The sequence below is a fragment of the Loxodonta africana genome, chromosome 2 (assembly GCF_030014295.1).
Source record: "Loxodonta africana isolate mLoxAfr1 chromosome 2, mLoxAfr1.hap2, whole genome shotgun sequence".
Lineage (NCBI taxonomy): Eukaryota > Metazoa > Chordata > Mammalia > Proboscidea > Elephantidae > Loxodonta > Loxodonta africana.
Genome location: NC_087343.1, coordinates 162,481,374 through 162,501,256, shown reverse-complemented (window position 1 = coordinate 162,501,256; position 19,883 = coordinate 162,481,374).

Below are 19,883 nucleotides of genomic sequence, written 5' to 3'. Positions count from 1 at the left end.
TTCCCTTCTATAATGTATGCAGGTTCCAGTCTCTCCACTTCTTTTTTTAGTAATATTTTATTGTTAATTTTTAAGTAGTTACAGTTATTGCAAACTCTCCTCATCATACATTTTGTAAATGCCTCTTGATTAGCATACACCTGAGAATCTTGTACAAAATAATATATTCCATTTATCCAACAAGTATTAATAACTATATATGGAATTAATCTGAGTGCCTCCAAGGAGCTTACAATCTTACAGTGAACTATGTATCAGAGAATAGGGTGCTTAGTGTCTTAAAGGAGAAATTCAAAAAAGGGTGTAAAGAAGTTTGGAAAAATGAACTTTTTTTTTTAATCTGAGTGATCGAAGCTTTTTCAAGGATATAAAAAACAAACAAACAAAAAACCCCATTGCTGTTGAGTTGATTCCTACTCATAGTGACCCTACAGGACAGAGTATAACTGCCCCATAAAGTTTCCAAAGAGCGGCTGGTAGATTTGAACAGCCAACCTTTTGGTTAGCAGCTGCAGCTCTTAACCACTGTGCCATCAGAGCTTTTTCAAGGATATGGTCACTATAAATTATGTAATCACAACTGATTACAAATTCCAGAGACTTGGGGACAATAAAATTGCTTGAGGTAAGTATCTAATGACCAAGACCCAGAAAAGCACCTGACCACCTTCCCTGTACCCAACTTCATTTCTCCCTTGTCCTTTTTTTTTTTGGTCGCCACCGAACTTCCTTTTGCCTTTAGTTGCTTTTAGTACATGTATATAAAGATTTTTTTTTTTTTTATATATAAAGATTATATGCTCTGCTTCAAAAGATGCCTTGGGCAAACACCAACTCAAATATATCTCGACAAGGACAATCTAACTCAATTTGGCCAGTTTAAAAAAAAAAAAATCTTGTATTTTAACCAGGACGTTATTTGCTGTACACCATGACATTATCCTTGTAACCTATACAGCATTTTAAGGAAATAAAATTCTATAAAGAATCACTTGAAGGCACATAGCATGCTTATTAGTTTTATAAGACTTGTAAAAAAGCACCACAAAATGAATGGCTTAAAACAATAGAAATTCATTGTCTCACAATTTTGAAGGCTAGAAGTCCAAATTCGATTGGTAATTAGAGCCATTCTCCCTTTATGCCTGGAGGAAGGCGACTCCTTCCTTGCTTCCTCCTAGCTTGTGGTGGTTGGCCTGCTTTGCCCGCCATCCTTGGTGTACCTTGGCTTGCTGCTACAGAGCTTCAATCTCTGTCTCCAACATCGCATAACATTCTCCACCAGTGTGTCTCTGTACTCACATAACATTTTCCTCTTCTTATAGGGACATCAGTCATGTTGGATTAGGGTCTACCCTAATGACCTCATCTTAACTTGATTACATCTGGAAAGTCCTATTTCCAAATTAGGTTGCATTCACAGGTACTGGAGGGTAAGGACTTGAATATAACTTTTAGGGAAACATAATCAAACCCTAGTAGTTCTCCCTATGGCCCCCTAATATTCATGTCTAACGTATAAAATATCTTCACCCCATTTCAATGTTCCCCCAAATTTTAACCCATTCTAGCATCAATTTTAAGTCCCAAACTCATCTAAATATGATCACCTTAAAAGTTCCAAGTATCATCTTGTAAATCATCAAAGTCATGTATTGGTGAGACTCTGGTCCATCCTGGAGCAAAATTCCTTTGTCCACAGACCAGTGAAACTAATAAACAAATTATCTGCTTCCAAAACACAATGGTGGGATAGGCATAGGATAAACATTTCCATTCCAAAAGGGAGAAATTAAAAAGAAAAATGAGGTCATGGGTTCCAAATAAGTACAAAATCTAGCAGGCAAATTATATCAGCTTTCAAGTCCTGAGAATAATCCTCTGTGGCTTGATGCTCTGTCCTCTCTGCCCACCAGAGTGACTGCCCTGTCCTCTGAACACGCAGGGGTAGTAGCCATACCCTCTTGAGCCAATGAGCCTACCTGGGTAGTGTGGTCCCTTCCTCTCAAACTGAAGGGGTCATAAGCCCATCCCTGGGCCTGAGGCTCTGCCCCCTTTAGCCTCTGCATTTGTTGCTCTGCCTGCTAAGTCATTCTTCCTTCATTTCATCTCATCTCTATCCCTTTCAGTTCAGGCTGGCAGCAGTTTTGTTGGTGGTGCAACAGTTAAGAGCTAGGCTGCTAATCAGAAGATTGGCAGTTTGAACCCACTCACTGGTTCAGCAGGAGAATGGCCTGGCAGTCTGCTTCCATAAAGATTATAGCCTAGAAAATCCTCCATGGCAGTTCTGTTCTGTCACACGGGGTTGCTATGAGCTGAAAACTATCTAGATAGCCCACAACTACAACAACAAACTTCTGAGAAAGATTGTCGGTCTCCTGTGTAATTCACAGAGGTTCAAACCATCAGACAAGAAAGCCCCCCACACATCTTTCCTAGATAACTCAATCCTGTTCTGACTTCTGCTGAGATATTTGATTGGATCCATAAGTCACATACCCAATCTCTTTAGAAATGTTTTTCAGCCACACACTGGTGTACATTCCAGAGTACACTACCTGGATAGACTGAGAAATTCCTAAATTTTCAAAAGCTGATTGCTTTGTGCTTAAAATTCCTTCTTCAATCTCCTTCATCTCACGTTTTACTATAATCAGCAAAGAAAAATCAGGCTGTGACTTCCACATATTTTTTGGAAATCTCAGCTAAATATGCAAGTTCATTGTTTGCAAGTTCTACTTTCCACAGAACAGTAGAACACAAATAAAATTCTCAGCTGTCTTGTAACAATGATTGCCTTTCCTTCAGTTCTGAATACCATGTTTCTTCTCAGAAGCATCTTCAACGTGTATATTCCTATCAATGTTGTCTTCGAAGCAATCCTGGATTTTTTCTACCAAGCACCATGAAACTCTTCCAGCTTCTATTCATTACCCAATTTTAAAACCACTCCCATATTTTCAGGCATATGTTACAGCAGCACCCAATTTCATGGTACCAAAATCTGTGTTAGTTTTGTAAGATTTCCCTAACAGAGTACCACAAACAGAAAGTTTCTGTCTTCACACGATATTTCCTTCTTCTTATAAATGTACCAGTCATATTGAATTAAGGCACGTCTTAATGATCTCATCTTAACATAATTACATCTACAAAGACCCTATTTCCAAATAAGGTCACATTCATGAGTAGTGAGGATTATAATTTCAACATGTCTTTTTGAGGAACACAATTCAGCCCATAACAGTATGCCATCATTTTATGCTTAAGACTGTAGCTAAAATTATTTCAGAAATTGCTTTAGTAACAACAGTGAAGACAAATCATTGAAGTAAAGATGACTGTGTTATTTGGCTTGATGAACAAATTAGTAGGAGTCACCACCGTGCATCTGTCAGTTTGTCATAGTGTGGTGGCTTGAGTGTTGCTGTGATGCTGGAAGCTAATTAGGCCAAGTAGTTCAAATACCAGCAGGGTCATCCATAGTGGACAAGTTTCAGTGGAGCTTCCAGACTAAGACAGGCTAGGAAGAAGGACCTAGTAGTCTACTTCTGAAAAAATTGGTCAGTGAAAAACTTTAGGAATAGCAGCAGAATATTGTCTAATATAGTGCTGGAAGAAGATCGTTGATAATTATTGGTGTTTGGAATGTGAAAGTTGAAAACAAAGCAGAATCTGTAGTTGGAAAATATGGCATTGGTGATAGAAACAACTCTGGAGATAGCATAATAGAATTTTGCAAGGCCAATTATTTATTCATTGCAAACACCTTTTTTCAACAACATAAATGGCATCTACACACACTGCACCTGTGGGCTTCACTGGATGGAAAACACGGGAATCAAATTGATTACTTCTATGGAAAGAAATGGTGGACCAAAAAAAAAAAAAAGAATTGATCTGCATTCAAACATTTCAGAAGGTAGCACATGATCAAGAACTGATGGTATTGCAGGAAGAAGCTCAAGCTGCACTGAAGGCATTGGCAAAAAACAAGGCTCTAGGATTTGACGTAATACCAATTGAGATGTTTCAACAAAGGGATGCAACACCGGAGCGCTCACTCATCTATGCCAAGAAGTTTGGAAGACAGCTACCTGGCCAACTGACTGGAAAAGAGCCATATTTATGCCCATTCCAAAGAAAGGTGATCCAACAGAATGCAGAAATCATCGAACAATGGCATTAATATCACATGCAAGTAAACTTATGCTGACCAGAATTCAAAAACAATTGCAGCAGTACATCAGCAGGGATTCACCAGAGATTCAAGCCAGATTCTGAAGAGGATGTGGAATGAGGAATATCATTGCTGATGTCAGATGAATCTTGACTGAAAGCAGGGAATACCTGAAACATGTTTACCTGTGTTTTATTGACTTTGCAAAGGCATTCAACTGTGTGGATCATAACAAATTATGGATAATATTGTGAAGAATGGGAATTCCAGGACACTTAATTATGCTTTTGCAGAATCTGTACATAAACCAAGAGGCAGTTGTTTGAACAGAGCAAGGGTATGCTGTGTGGTTTAAAATCAGGAGAGGCATGCATCAGGTTGTATCCTTTTACCATACTTATTCAATCTGTATGCTGAGCAAATAATCCAAGAAGCTGGACTATATGAAGAATAACTTGGCATTATTAACCTGTGATATGCAGATGACACAAACTTGCTTGCTGAAAGCAAAGAGGACTTGAAACACTTACTGATGGAGATAAATGACCACAGCCTTCAGTATGGATTACATTTCAACATAAAGAAAACAGAAATTCTCACAACTGGACCAATAAGCAACATTGTAATAAATGCAGAAAATGCAAAGTTGTCAAGGATTTCATTTTACTTGGATCCACAATCAATGCCCAAGAAGCACCAGTCAAGAAATCAAAGGATGTATTGCTTTGGGCAACTCTGTTGCAAAAACCTCTTTAAAGTGTTGAAAAGCAAAGATGTCATTTTGAAGACTAAGGTGCACCTAACCAAGCCATGATATTTTCAATAGTCTCATATGCATGCAAAAGCTGGACAATGAATAAGGAAGACAGAAGAAGAATTGATGCCTTTGAAGTATGGTATTGGGGAAGAATATTGACTATACCACAGACTACCAGAAGAACCAACAAGCCTGTCTTGGAAGAAGTACAGCCAGAGTGCTCCTTGGAAGCTAGGATGACGAGGCTTTGTCTTACATACTTTGGACATGTTAGCAGGAGGGACCAGTCACTGGAGAAAGACATCATGCTTGGTAAAGTAGAGGGTCATTGAAAAAGAGAAAGTCCCTCAACGAGATGGATTGACACAGTGGCTTCAACAATGGGCTCACACATAGCAACCATTGTGAGGATGGCACAGGACCAGGCAGTGTTTCGTTCTGTTGGGCATAGGGTCTCTATAAGTCAGAAATGATTGGATGGTACCTAAGAACAACAATAATAGGAGTCATCCAATCTCCAAGTGTGAATTACTAATAATCAAAAGACTAAAAAATGAATACTAAAGGGTATTCTACTTGAAAATCTTTGGGACATAATCTTCATTGAAAGATTCAAATGTGCTTGGAAAAATTTTTAAGTTGTGAAGGACCGCAACACTGGGTAATCATATTTACATAAGCTCATGCAATTATACTCAACAAGCCTAGAGGTTACTAATCCTATTCTCCTAACAAACAGAGTTGTTATTTTTATTTAAGATGTAGAAATACACTGCCAGAACTGAGTGCAGAAAATGCAATGATTAAAGAATGTGACTGACTTTAAAAAACTAGTTTTCAGGTTTATTGAACTATAATTTACACACAGTAAAATTAAACTTTTATAGATATACACTTCTAAAATTGTTAAATATAATCTTTTTATGTATATGAAGTTTTGTCATATTTACAGATTCTTATAACCCCTACCATAATGAGGATGTAGAACTATACCATCACTACAAAAACACTCCCTTCTTTTAGCCCATTTATACTCATATGCTCTCCCCAACCACAACCTCCAGCATTTACTCTCTTTTCTTCATCATTACCATTTTGTCACTTGGAGATTGTTATATACAGAAACACAAAGTAAGCAATATTTTGAGAACGACTTTGTTTTTCCCTCATCATAATGCACCTAAGATCCCTCCAACATTTTGTGTGTCGATTCCTCTATATTGCTGGGCATTATTGCATTGTATGGATGGACCATAGTTTGTTTATCCAGTTACCAAGTGAAGAACATTTGCCTGTGTTCCAAATTTGGGCTATCATAAATAAAGCTGCAAAGGAGATTCATATACAGAATTTTGTGTGAATCTACATTTTTTTTAAAGGGTAAATGCCTAGGGGTGCAACTGGTGGGTTTTATGCTAAGTTTATATATGAAACTACATAAGAAATTTCCAAATTTATTTTTAGAGTGGCTGTAAATTCCAAATCTATGACAGATCAATTCCCCTATCCTTGTCAACATTAGGTATGGGTCGGTGTTTTTTTTTTTTCCCTAGATTTTTTTCATTCTAATAGGTGTATTGTGGTATTTCTGGTTTTAATTTGCATTTTCATTATGGCTAGTGATATTAAACATCTTTTCATGTGCTTGTTTGCCATTCATGTATCTACTTGCAACTGTATTTTTATTGCAGAGTTTAAAGACAGCTTTTTATAATTTGGATATAAATCCTTTTTCAGATATTTGATTTACAGCTCTGTGGCTGTTGTTTCATCCACTTAACAGGGTCTTTCACAAAGTACATTTTTTTTTATTTGATGAAGTCAATTTATCAATTTATTATTTTAAGAATATGTTATGCTTTTGAGTAACTCTCAGAACTCTTTGTGTAACCTAGGCTACAAAAAGTTTCTCCTGAGTTCTTTAAATGTACTTTTTACATTTAAATCTGTTTCATTTTATTTTAATACTCTGTGATGTTTAGTTTCATATTTATTATTTGATTATTCACTTCCAATTGTTTAAGCACTATATGTGGAAAAGGCCATGCTTCCTCCATTGAATTGTTTTTGCACCAATGTCAGTGGGTGTATTTGTGGGTTCTGTATTCTGTTCCATTGATATAACTCTCCATATTACCCCATTATTTTGATTATTGCAGCTGTGTTCTTGTTGTTAGGTATTGTTGAGTTGACGTCACCTCAGATGCATCAATTCTTTGATCTTCCTTTTTTATTGTCTATCATTTGGATCCATATGAGGCAATTGAAAATACCATGGTTTGGTCAGGCATAACTTAGTCACCAAAGTGACATCTTTGCTTTTTAACCCTTAAAAGAGATCTTTTGCAGCAGATCTGCCCAATGCAATACATTGTTTGATTTATTAACTGCTGCTTCCATGGGTGTTGATCGTTGATCCAAGCGAAGTGAAATCCTTGACATCAATATTTTCTGTTTATCATGATGTTGTTTACTGGTCCAATTGTGAAGATTTTTGTTTTTTTTATGTTGAGGCGTAATCCATACTGAAGGCTGTAGTCTTTGATCTTCAAGTCCTCTTCTCTTTGAGCAAGCAAGATTGTGTCTTCTTTATATCACAGGTTGCTGCAAACATCCATTACTAATTGAACATGGAATGTGTGAAGAATGAATCAAGGAAAATTGGAAGTCTTCAAAAACGTAATGGAATGCTTGAAGATTGATATCCTAGGCATGAACTTCAATTCCTTATCTCTCTCTTATACCACCTCTGAGTAACCCCTAATCTTCTTTTGTCTTCATGGATTTGCCTATTCTAGACATTTTATATAAGAGGGTTTATATGATATGTGTTGTTCTGTGTTCACCATTTCACTGAGCATATTTTCAAGGTTCATCCATTTGGTGACATGTATCAAAATTTCACTTGTCTTTATAGTGGAACAAAACTACTTTGTATGTATATATCACATTTTGTTTATGCATTCATTCCTATTGATGGACTCCTGAATTGTTTCCAGCATTGACTATTGTGAATAAAGCTGCAAGCAAAATTGCTGCACAAATATTTGTTTGAGTTTCTGCTTTCCAACCGCTTGTGTGTCTACCTAGGAGTGAAATTACTGGGCCAATTTATAGTTTTATGTTTAACCTTTTGAGGAACTGTGAAATTGTTTTCTACAGCATCTGTATCACTTTACATTCCCAACAGCAGTTTTTCAAGGGCTCTAATTTCTCCACATCCTTACCAACACTTGTTATTTTTCATTTTTCCATAACAGCCCTCCTTGTGTAAGTGAAGTTGCATCTCATTGTGGTTTTGATTTGTGTTTCTCTAATGAACATCTTTCTTGTGCTTACTGTATATCTTATTTGGAGAAAAGTCTACTAAAATTCTTTGCCCGTTTAAAAAAATTCAATTGTCTTTTTGTTGTTGAGTTGTAGGAGTTCTTTACATTTTCTGAATATTAAGGCCTTATTAGAAATATGATTTCCAGATATTTTCTTCCATCTTGTAAGTTATATTTTCACTTTTGTAATAACGTCCTTTGATACGTATAAGTTTTAAAATTTTGGTGATGTGCAGTATACCCAATTTTTTATTTTTTTAATTTTTTGTGCTTTTGGTGTCATAGCTAAAAATCCATTGCCAAAAAGAAGGTGCTGAAACTTTACCCCTATATTTTCTTGTAGGAATTTCATGGTTTTACCAGCTGAATTTAAGTTATTGATTCATTTTGAATTAATTTTTGTGTACAGTGAGAAGTAGGAGGTCTATTTTCATGCTTTTGCATGGAGCAATCCAGTTAGACAGCATCTTTGTTGATGAGACTATGCATTCCTCTTGTAAGAATCAGTTGGCCATAGATGTATGGGTTTATTCTATTCCACTTGTCTATATGTCTGTCCTTATGCGAGTACCAGTGTTTTGATTACTGTAGCTTTGTAGTAATTTTTGAAATCAAAGGCTGTCTTTCCACTTTGTTCTTGTTTTTCAAGATTGTTTTAGCCGCTTGTAATTCCATATGAATTTGATTAGCTTTTCCATTTCTGTGGAAAAGGGCTCTTGTGATTTTGATACGAATTACATTGAGTCTGTTGATAATATTCACAACTTAATAATATTATGTCTTCCAGTCTGTGAACACAGAAGATCTTTCCATCTATTTAGGACTTTTTTAATTTCTTGAATTTTAGTCTTAATTCTCTGTTCCCTCCCCCCATCTCTGTTACTGTATCACTTTTGATATCATTATACATTCTGTGTCCGGTAGACTAAGTTTGTATTTATTTCTTATACATTTGATGATGTGAAGCTTGTAGCTATCTCTATTTAGGAGGCAAGTTCCCGCAGACACAGGTTCCTGCTTCACTGTGGTGGGTGTTAGGCTGTCAGGTTTCCCAGACAAGAGGAAGAGAAAATAAATAAATAAATAAAACTTATTACCTTATTGCTGGTTTGTTTCTTTCAGTTCAGAACTTGTTGTTTCATATTTTTGAGTTTGTTTTATGGGTTCTACAGTCACAATTTTATTTCTTTGTTAGTGCTATTTTGCTTTTTTTTTTCCTTATAATTGTCCAGGGAGTTATTGAGACAAGCCTCAATTCACATTACTATCTTGAGAGGGAGCCAGACTTCTTTAACTTTTTCAGCTACGTTTTATAGTTTTCAGGGTGTAAGTCTTTCACCTTAAATTTATTCCTAGGTATTTCATTCTCTTAGATGTTACTGTAAAGGGAATTATTTTCTTTACTTCCTTTTCAAATAGTTCACTACTCGTGTAAAGGAACACAAGTGACTCCTCCACGACAACAGCTGGACTAGTGTTTTGTCAAAGAACTAAGAACCAAAGCCTAGACGAATTGACACATAAAATTAGCTATCTATCACAGGCCTCTGTGCTACCCAAAGTGATCTATAACTTCTGCACAATCACTATCAAAATACCAGCAGACTTTTTTTTTTTTTTTTCAGAAATGGAAAAACCAATCTTCAAATTCATATGGAATTACAAGGGGTTCTAAATATCCAAAGCAATTTTGAAAAACAAAATGTACTATAAAGCTGTATTAATCAAGAGAATGTAGTATAAGAATAGACATATAGATCAATGAAGTGGAATTTAGAGTCTAGAAATAAATATATACATCTTTGTCACTGCCGTTAGTTGCCGTCAAGTTGATTCTGACTCATAGTGACCTTTAGTCAGTTAATTTTCAACAAGGGTGCCACAAATACAAATGGTGCAGCCACCGTGGAAAACAGTTTGGTGGTTCCTCGTAAAAGGTAAAGGTAGAATGACCATATGACCCAGAAATTTCACTCCCAGGTATATATCCAAAAGACTTGAATGAACACACTCCAACAGATTATTTGTACACCAGTGTTGACGACAGCATTATTCACAATAGCCAAAAGGTAGAAACAATCCAAGTGACCATTACAGATGAAAGGATTAATCAAATGTGATATATTCATCTAATAAAATATTATTCAGCCATAAGACAAATACATCTATATCTGATCTGTATCTGTGTCTATATCTGTATATCTATATCTATATCATTTGTTTAGACATACAAGGGTGTTATGGATTGAACTGTGTCTGCCCAAAATATGTCTCAACTTGGCTAGACCATGATTCCAGTATCGTATGGTGGCCCACCATTTTGTGATCTGATGTGATTATCCTCTGTGTTGTAAATGTTAACCTCTATGATGTTAATGAGGCAGGATTAGAGGTATTTATGCTAATGAGGTGGGACTCAATCTATAGGTTAAGGTGTATCTTGAGTCGATCTCTTTTGAGGTATAAAAAGAGAAGGGGGCAGAGAGGAGAGGGACCTCCTACTACCAAGAATGAAGAACTAGGAAGAGAATTCATCTTTGGACCCAGGGCCTCTGTGCTGAGATGCTTCTAGACCCAGAGGAAGATTGATGTTCAAGGATCTTCCACTAGAACCAACAGAGAGAGAGCCTTTCGCAGGAGCTGGTGCCCTGAATTTGGACTTCTAGCCTCCTAAACTGTGAAAAAATAAATTTCTCTTTGTTAAAGCCATCTATTTGTATATTTCTGTTATAGCAGCACTAGATAAGTAAGACAGAAGGTAAGTGAAAAAGTATTTCTACAAAATAATAGGACGGAGTAGAACTGCCCCCTAGAGTTTCCAAGGAGCACCTGGTGGATTCGAACTGCCGACCCTTTGGTTAGCAGCTGTAGCACTTAACCACTATGCCACCAGGGTTTCCACAAAATAATAGAAACCTTTATTAAACAAAAATATCCAAATGTGAAGCTATTGTTTCTTGACACATCCTCCATCTAGGTCCGTACACTTTTGAAGGTGGTGTTTCCATCTCTCCAACCCTTCCCCGAAGGATTATGCACTCTTCAGTTTACACTATGTCAAAATGGCAGCTTTGGCATCCTCAAGGGACGCAAATCGTGTCCCTTTTAAATGTTCTTTGAGTTTTGGGAACAAAAAGAAGTCTGAAGAGACAAGGTCAGGGCCATAGGATGGATGAGGTAAGGTTTCCCAACAAAATTCTTGTAGGACAGCCCTTACCACCCTCAAAAGATGAGCAGGTACATTGCTGAGATGGAAAAATATTCCTTGGTACAACTTTCCTGGGCTTTTTCTCACCAATGCCATTTTCAATTTTCTTAAAAGTTCTTCATAAGACCTTGTGATCATTTCATGTCTTTCAAGAAAATCTATGCCTTTGGAACTTCAAGAAAACAGTCACCATAACCTTCTGAGCAGTCTTCCCTCTCTTGGTTCATCTTTGAAATCTTCCCAACCTTCCTTAGAATGTTTGATCCACCTAAAAACTGCTGCTTTATGTGCAGCAGCGTTCTCATAAATTTGTTGCAAAGCTTCAATAATTTGGGAAGATGTCCACTTAAGTTTTGTTATAAAAATTTGATATTAGCCCTGACCTCAAAATTGTTTTTTTTCCATGGCACAAAAGAATCCTTTTTTTGGAAGGCACCCTAACAAGACTAAGACAAGTGTATTACTGAGAGAACTTGTTTGCAGTAATCCACTGATCGCAGATGCAGGTTTAAACATGATATGTTTGGGATAAACCTGTGCATGTAAGAACTGAAACCCTAGTAGCAATACTTTTTGGCCTACCCTCATAGACAAAGAAATACACACAAACACATTACATATGTAGCGAAATTATCAAATTAGACAGGAACTGAAATTCATTTTAAGATTATATTTGGTGTGATGGAAGGAGGATGTGACCTGGGTATGAGGTGGAAGATAGTAGTGGCTAAATTATAAAAAATACATTATACCAATTGCATGGCATTTTTAATAAGAAAAAAAAGAAAAACAGTGGGTTTATAAAAACATGGTTTTATGGGGCATTGCAGTTGGTTGGCTTGATTGCCTCTGTTCTACCTCCTAGTTTGATGTGTAGTGCCTGGGGACTTAAAAGCTTGCGATGGTCATTCGAGGCACAAGAATTAGTCTCTGTCTGGAACAACAGAGGAAGGAGATTCAGGAGGATATGGAATGTGTGACTAATTGCCTCCATGAGATGTTGCTTCCTTTGCCATGAGACTAGAAGAACTGGATGGTGCCTAGCTACCATTACCAAAAATTTTTGTCAAAGATTCCATAAAATAATCCTGATCAAAAGGGGAAAATAAAGGACAGAATTTCAAATTCTCATGGACTCCACACTTCCTGCCCCTGAAACAATTACCCTGAGATAATTTTTAAACCTTAAGCCAAAAATACCCCTTGAAGTCTCTTTAAAACCAAACAATAATTTTTAGCTTAACTAGTAAAAAATGTCTGCCTTTTCAGGTAGGTGCAGGTCCTTGTCTTTCAGTTAGCAGTCATACAATAGGCTGCTGTACCACCAGGACACACAAGTAGAAAATTTCCCCATAATAAACAGAATTGAAAAAGTTAAAGAAAGGATAATGAAATACCTTAAGTCCATCAAAAGCTAATAAAAAATACAAAGCACAGGAGAAGAAGGAACAATCAAAAGTAAAACATGAATAAGAGGAAATTTCTCCTACAGAGGCCAGAGTAATGCAAATAATTGATCATTTTCAGACTATGGTGGTAGAGAGGTTTAAAGAAATAAATAATAATAAAACAGAGAAAACAAGCTAATGGAATTCAGGAAGCAACTGGAGGAACAAAAGAGAAACTTAAGGAAACTGCAAACATAAAACAAACAAAAAAACAATTAAAAAATAAAGCCAAAGAGAACTACTAGAACTGAAGAATAAAGGATCTGAATTAGAAAATGCAAGAAAAACACTCAGTGATAGCGTTGAACAGACAGAAAATAGAATAAGAGAACTAGGAGACAAAATAACTGAATTTATAGTTTCAAGAGAAACAAGGGAAAACAAAAAAGAAGAGTGAACAAACCCAGAAAGAAATGTGGGATTCAATTAAGAAATCCACCATTAGAGTTAGTGGAATCCCCGAGCACCACGACAACAATAAAGGCATAGAAATTATTTTCCAAGAGATAATCAGAGAGAATTTGCCAGACCTGAGCACCAAACTAAGCCTGCAAATACATGAAGCTACATGAACCCCAATTAGAAGAGACACAAAAAGATCAACACTGTGACATATGCTAAAAAAAATTTTTGAAAACCAAAGACAAAGAGAGAATTCTGAAAGCAGCAAGGGAAAATTACATTTTAACATATCAAGGCTCTTTCAAAAAAATCAGTGCGGAATCTCCCGAGAAACTCTAGAGGCCAGAAGACAATGGAGTCACGTATATAAAATATGGAACTGCAACAATTGCCAATCACAAATACTTTACCCAGCAAGGTTGTCATTCAAAAAATATGAGAGTAATCAAGACATTCCCAAGCAAACAGAAGCTCTGGGAATTTGCCACTGCCAGACAAGCTTTGCAAGTATTATTCAAGGGAGTACTCCAAATGAAAAGGCAAGAGCGTTAAGAAATACACACAAACTAAACATTGAATAAGGCTGTAAACTGATTGTGATGGAGACACACCAACAGAAACAGGGGACAGAGGAACAGAGGAGGAATAGATTTATTACGTCAAGATTGAATGTTAATAGTTATTCATACATTAGACATTGTAATAGTGGTAAGTCATGTAATGTAACATATGTGGTAAACGCTAAGAAATCACCAAGAAGAAACAGTCGCAAGAAAAGAAGTTAACAAAAAGGCTCACCACAAGAAAGCACCCAAATATAAGCAAAAGCAGAAATATTAGTATAATAAAGTAGATACAAAACACTCAAAAAACAAAAAGCAAAATGAGTGAGGTAGACATGATCTAAACACCCCATGCCAAAGACAGAGAGTGGCAGCATGCATAATAAAAACAAAAAACAACAACAAAAAAATATGATCCATCCTTTTGCTGTCTACAAGAAACACATCTTAGACACAAGGACACAGATAGACTGAAAATAAAAGGATAGAGAAAATATTCCATGCAACCAGTAAACAGAAACCAGAGGCGGCCATACTGATATCAGATAGACTTTAAATAAAAATCAGTTGCAAGACATAAGAATGGACATTACATAATAATAAGAGGGTCAATTCAACAAGAAGAAATAACAATTATAAATATACATGCACCTAACAGCAATGCACCAATATACATGAAACAAATTCTGACAAATATGAAAGGAGAAGTAGACAATGCCACAAGAATAGCAGAAGGCTTCAACACACCACTTCTAATTACAGACAGAACATTTAAAAAGAAAATCACTAAAGACAACGAGCACGTAAATAAAATCTTAAGGCAATTAAACCTAACAGACATATATAGAACACTCAGCCCAACATCACAGCAATACACTTTCAGCACACATGAATCTTTTTCCAGAACAGACCGTATGCTAGGTCACAAAACAAGTCTCAACAAATATGCAAAGATTGAAACCATATGAAGTATCTTCTTGGATAGTAACAGTATGAAGCTAGAAATCAACAACACGTTAAATAAGAAAAAATAATAAACACATGGAAACTAAATAATACACTACAAAAAACTATTGAGCCACAGAAGAAATCAAAAGTAAAATTAAAAAATTTCTAGAATCAAATGAGAATGAAAACACAGCATATCAAAACCTTTGGGACACAATAAAAGCAGTACTCAGATGGAAACTTATAACAATAAATGCTTACATTAAAAAGGAAGAAAGACCCCAAATCATTAACTTAAACCAACAACTTGAACAAATAAAAAAGGAGGAACAAAAGAAGCCCAAAACAACCAGAAAAAGAGAAATAATAAAGATCAAGGCAAAATAAATGAAATTGAAAGTAGAAAACCCAATTGAAAGAATTAACAAAACTGTAAGTTAGTTCTTTGAAGCAATCAATAAAATAGAGAATCTACTGGCTATAGTGACAAAAGAAAAAAAACAGAAGAGGCAAATAACCAAATTAAGAAATGAAATTGGTGACATTATAACTGATTGATCAGAGACAAAGAAGGCCATAAGTGATTACTATGAAAAATTACACTCCAATAAATTTGAAAATCTAGATGAAATGAACAAATTTTTAGAAACAAACTACCCACTCAAACTAACACAGAGATACAAAATTTAAACAGACTCGTCACGAAAGAAGAGACTGAAGAGGGCATCAAAAAACTACCAACAAAAACAATCCCCAGGACCAGAGGGCTACTCTAGAGAATTCTACCAAACACCCAGAGAAGAGTTGACACCAATCCCACTCAATCTCTTCAGAAACACAGAAGACAAAGGAACACTGCTGTACTCCTATGAAGTCAGCATAAGCCTGATACAGAAACCAGGCAAAGATATCACAAAAAAACAAAATTACAGCCCAATATCACTTATGAACATAAATGCAAAAATTTTCAACAAAATTCTAGCCAATGGACTACAGTAACATATCAAAAAAATCATACACCATGGTCAAGTAGGATTCATACCACAAATTTTTAGGTTTCCCAGGGCGTATAAAAGGTATGTTTATACTCTACTGTAGCCTATTAGGTGTGAAACAGTATTATGTCTAAAAAAACAAAGTAATCAAAAAATACTTTATTGCTAAAAAACGCTAACCATCTTCTGACCCTTCAGTGAGTCGTAACCTTTTTGCTGGTGGGGGGTCTTGCCTTGATGGTTGGTGATGGCTGCTGACTGATCAGGGTGGTGGTTGCTGACGGTCCGGGTGGCTGCGGTAAACTCTTAAGATAAGACAGCAGTGAAGTTCGCAACATCAATTTACTCTTCCTTTCCCAAAAGATTCCTCTGAAACATGCGGTGCTGTTTGATAGCATTTTACCCACAGTAGAACTTCTTTCAAAATTGGAGTCAATCCTCTCAAACCCTGCTGCTGCTTTATTAACTAAGTTTATGTAATATTCTAAATCTTTGTGGTCATTTCAACAATGTTCACAGCATCTTCACCAGGAGTAGATTCTGTCTCAAGAAGCAATTTCTGTGCTCATCCATGAGAAACAACTTCTTATGTGTTAAAGTTTTATCATGAGATTGCAGCAATTCAGTCACGTCTTCAGGCTCCACTTCTAATTCTAGTTCTCTTGCTATTTCCACCACATCTGCAGTTACTTCCTCCACTGAAGTCTTGAACCTCTCAAAGTCATCCATGGTGGTCTTCCAAACTCCTGTTAATATTGGTATTTTGACTTCCTTCCATGAAGCACAAATGTTTTCGATGGCATCTAGAATGCTGAATCCTTTCTAGGAGGTTTTCAACTGACTTTGTCCAGATCCATCAGAGGAATTACTATCTATGGCAGCTGTAGCCTTACAAAATGCATTTCTTAAATAATAAGACTTGCTGCAGAATAGATGTTGTGTTAGCAGGTATGAAAATGACATTTATCTCCTTGTACATCTCCATCACATCCAGGGTAGCCAGATGCATTGTCCATGAATAGTAATATTTTGAAAGGAATCTTTTTCTGAGCAGTAGCTCTCAACAGTGGGCTTAAAATATTCAGTAAGCCATTTCGTAAACAGACGTGCTGTCATCCAGGCTTTGTTGTTCAATCTATAAAGCACAGGCAGAGTAGATTTAGCATAATTCTTAAGGGCCCTAGGATTTTTGGAATGGTAAATGAGTGCTGGCTTCAACTTAAAGTCACCAGCTGCATTACCCTCTAACAGGAGAGTCAGCCTGTCCTTTGAAGCTTTGAAGCCAGGCATTGAATTCTCCTCTCTAGCTAAGAAAGTCCTGGAAGGCATCTTCTTCTAATGTAAGGCTGTTTGGTCTACACTGAAAACCTGTCGTTTAGGGTGGCCACCTTCATCAATTATCTCAGCTAGATCTTCCGGATAATTTTTTTTTTTTTTTCCTGCATGAGCACTTGCTGCTTCGCCTTGTACTTTTATGTTATGGAGATGGCTTCTTTCCTTAAACTTCATAAACCAACCTCTGCTAGCTTTAAACTTTTCTTCTGCAGCTCCTCACCCTTCTCAGCCTTCAGAGAATTGAAGAGAGTTAGGGCCTTGCTCTAGGTTAGGCTTTGGTTTAAGGGAATATTTATTGTGGCTGGTTTGATCTATCTAGACTACTAAAACGTTCTCCGTATTGCAATAAACCTGTTTTGGTTTCTTATCATTTGTGTGTTCATTGGAGTGGCACTTTGAGTTTCCCTCAAGAACTTTTCCTTTGCATTCACAACTTGGTTAACTGTTTGGCATAAGAGGCCTGGCTTTTGGCTTGTCTTGGCTTTCAACATGCCTTCTTTACTAAGTTTAATCATTTCTAGCTTTTGATTTAAAGTGAAAGATGTGTGACTCTTCCTTTTACTTGAACACTGAGAGGCCATTATTGCTTTATTAGTTGTCCTAATTTCAATATTGTCGTGTCTCAGGGAACAGGGAGGCCCGAGGAGAGAAAGAGAGACAGGGGAAAGGCCGGTCAGTGGAGAAGTCAGAACACACAACATTTACCGATTAAGTTCACTGTCTTATATGGGTGTACTTTGTGGTGCCCCTAAACAGTTACAATACTAACATCAAAGATCACTAATTACAGATCACCATAATGGATATAATACTAATGAAAAAGTTTGGAATATTGCAAGAATACCAAAATGTGACACAGAGACATGAAGTGAGCATGTGCTGTCGAGAAATGGTGCAGATAGACTTCTTGACACAGGGTTGCAAAAAACCTCCAATTTGTAAAAAAATACAATATCTGTGAGGCACAATAAAGTGAAGCACAATAAAATGAGGTATGCCTGTATTTGCCCATGTGATTACCTTTACTGTAGATCTTTATTTTTTCCTAAGATTTCAAGTTACTCTCTAGTGTCCTTGATTTCTATCTGCAGGACTCCCTTAAGCATTTCCTGTTGGTCAACAATGAACCTCTTCAACTTCTGCTTATCTGGGAATGTCTTAAATTTGCCCTAATTTTTGAAGCACAGTTTGTCAGATATAAAATTCATTGGTACAGTTTGCTTTTTTTTTTTCCTTTCAGCACTTTGAATATGCCATCCACTGCCACTGGCCTCAATGGCTTCTGGTGAGAAGAAGATGGCATTTAATATTGTTGAGGATTCTTTGTATGTGATGAGTTGTTTCTCTCTTGTGCTTTCAAGATTTTCTCTTTGTCTTTGGTTTTTGACGGTTTGATTATAATGTATCTCACTTTGGATCTCTTTTAATATATTCTATTTTTATGTTGTTGAGATTCCTGTATGTTTAGATTCATATCTTTTATCAAATTTGTAAAGTTTTAGTCGTTATCTCTTCAAATACAGGCAGTACCCAAATTGCGAATGAGATCAGTTCCTAACTGTGTCCCTAAATAGAATATTTAGGTAAGTTGGAACAGGTGCATATGGTTCTTATTTAGCCTTACTTTAGTGCAAGAAAAGATTTGCAGACTTTTCAATCATTTAAATGCTGCATGCATAGCAAACAAAAGTGATTGTAATGAGGGGCGGTTTATCCAATGGGCAAGGTAAGCGCAGTGCTTACCTTGCTTACCAGATCATCTGTAGTGAACAATTTCACATTTTTTTTTTTTTTTTAACCACATCAAAGATTCTACTTCCAAGTATGGCTGGCATCTGTCTCTATCCCATCCCCACAGTAACTTCCTACGGAATCAAAGCTTCTTTTCAAATTTACAGTCCCTGACAGGAATGGATTACCAGTAAGCAAGGTAAGCACAGACTTACTTGTGCTTACTTCCTAATCTGTAGTGAATAATTTCACTTTTTTTTTTTTTTTACACCGTATCAAAGGTTTTGCCTCTAGGTATCACTGGCATCTGTCTCTCTACCAACTCAACAGCACCTTCCTACAGAATCAAAGCCTCTTTTTCAAATTCACATGTAGTGAAATTGTTCACTACAGATTAGGCAGTAAGCACCAGTAAGCCCATGCTTACCTTCCTTCTGGATCATTCGCCCCTGATTGTGATGAAGAATTTGTTGCGAGTAGGGTTTGATTCCTTGGAAATTCTATGGAGCAATTCTGCTCTATTCTATAGGGCTACTATGAGTCAGAATCATTTCAACGGCAATGAGATTGGTTTGGTTTTGGGTTAGGGATTAGTTCAATTTTTTCAAATTGAGGGAAAATTTACGTAATATTAAAGGGCAAGTACGAATTGTCTGTAACTTGGATGTTCATAATTCCAGGACTGCCTGTATTTACTCTGACCGTTTTTCTTTCTCCTGGGACTCTCATAATGTATATTTTGGTCTGCTGATGGTGTACCACAAGTACTTTATAATCTGTTCAGTTTTCTTCTTTCTACATCTAAGGATTAATAATTTCAATTGTTCTGTCTTTGAATTTACTGATTCTTTCTTCTGTCTGCTCAAATATGCAGTTATATATCTCTAGCAAATTTTCATTTCAGTTATTATACTTTTTGGCTCCAGAATTTTTTATTGGTCCCTTCTTATAATTTCTTTCTTTATTGATAGGCTTATTTTTTTCATA